Source organism: Poecilia latipinna, unplaced genomic scaffold, assembly GCF_001443285.1.
Source record: "Poecilia latipinna isolate Pla-1442-1.1 unplaced genomic scaffold, P_latipinna-1.0 Scaffold4185, whole genome shotgun sequence".
Taxonomy (NCBI): Eukaryota; Metazoa; Chordata; class Actinopteri; order Cyprinodontiformes; family Poeciliidae; genus Poecilia; species Poecilia latipinna.
In genome coordinates, this window is record NW_015116801.1 from 1 (window position 1) to 2,089 (window position 2,089).

Below are 2,089 nucleotides of genomic sequence, written 5' to 3' on the forward strand. Positions count from 1 at the left end.
TCCACCACTATGTTTCTCCACCATTAGCACATTTAGCAGTGAGTGAATGAGACTAATTCACAGTGCTAAGAGCATCCTACTAGTTTTGATTGGTTGTTTTGGTCAGAACGGTGCATTACTTTAACCAGTAATAGTAATTCAAGAAGGAGATGGAGGAGATTGATTGTTTTCACAGATTATCTGTCTCGTAACAAACTGCTACGACATCGTGACAGCTTTAACAAATATGGAGAAAACATTTTTTATTAAAGTTATGTACTGCAGCTTGAATAAAATGCAACTACATCGCATTTTTGAGAAGTCTGGATTGCTTTATGTGTATTTGCACATTGCTTTTGACTGTTGCTCATGGGGAGACATGTCAGTAATCTAAAACCAATAGAAAAAATTTAAGCAACCTACTTGCATACTGGATGTGGACTGTTGGATGTTCAATTCATGAGCAGTAAATATTGTGCTAATTATCAGTATTGAACCAAAGAAAGCAAGGTAGATGCAAGCCTTTAAAATTGTGATGCTTTTTATGGGTCAAATAGACTCAAAAAATTGTAACAGCAGCTGCGCAGGGGGACCCATACAATTTTTTTGTCAGGGGGTCCATGATTCCTAGCAGCGCCCCTGTTCTTCTCTGATGCGCAACCAATTGACCTACAACAGGGGCCAGCAACCCAAAATATTGAAAGAGCCATATTGGGCCAAAAAAACAAAAAACAAATCTATCTGGAGCCGCAAAAAATTAAAAGCCTATATAAGGCTTATAATGAAGGCAAAACAGGCTTTAAGTGTTTATATTAGCTATTTTAGCCTATTATCAAAACGACTAAGTGCATATTCATGAGCATTCATGATTAAATGTTTATTTTCCCTGTGGTACGTCCTGGACGGAATAATGCACCACGTGACTACTCTGTTAAACTATGGTGCTTTAAGTTGTCCTTGCGTTACAACATTAATGTATTATGTTTCGTTCAATTGATAAAATCAAAGAAATGCAATACAGAAATCAAATTTTTGATGTCATTTTTATTATGAAGATCGACAGGGAAAAGGTCGTTTTTTCGTTTTGGAACTCGGAAAACCTGTTCCCAAATAACAATGCATAACGATCGCTCTTTGTAAATAATCACCGTAAAGTGTGTGATCAAAAAAACAACAAAACGGAAGGTGGTTAACGTGCCCCTTATCTGGGCAACAAACGGAGTGCAATAAAACGCAACCTGCAGCTATAAAAATAAAGCAGTAGCCTCTTGAAAAGGTAAAGTATATAAAATTTAATTAATACAGTTTAAGTTTGATTTCTGTGCAATGCCAAGCAAGTCAGTGCAATAGCATCATCCTCTTCTCTCCTGACACACACAACCATCCTCGGACCTGAGCAACAATACACAATAATATCGCAAAGTGTCATTCTATATCCTTACAAAGATCACTAATCAATTTATAAAAACAACCACTTTGTTACTAAATATATGTGCCTAAGACAGGATTGTGTTCTTACGTGTTTAATCTCACTTCTGTTTACAGACATCACTGGACAGCTTCTCAACATTGGGCATGTAAGATGTAACTTTAATCTTGACGCAGCAGCTAATGTAGCGCCTTCTCTGGAAATGTCTTTCCACATTACTGTATTTTTTGGATGATGTAGGGTGGTGTTCCAGGACCTGGACACCTTTGCAGTCATATGACTGACCATGGGAAGGGTTAGGCAGAAACGTGAAGAGGGGGGGTCTCGGGGGGCTTGAGCACCTGCCCCTTTTGCTCCTTGCCCCCAAGTGCCCTTTTGGTCAATTTTTTATTTTTTGGTATTATTATTTCCTAAGCCCTCTTCTGACACATAATAACATGTACTAAAATTATTTGGTTTTGTGTTGGGGTTTTTAGCCCTCCGGTCACCTTGTTACCTTTGACCTTTTGCCCGTGACGCACGACGCAGTTGCCTCTCGCGCAGTGAGATAAGGCGGCTAACTGGAGCTCAATGTAGCGAACGTTCCAGATTACAGAACAGCATTTGGTGAATTAAAAAAAAAAAAAAAAAAAAAAAAAACGTTTTTGGGGAAAAAAGGGGAGAAAATTTGCTCCTTTTCAG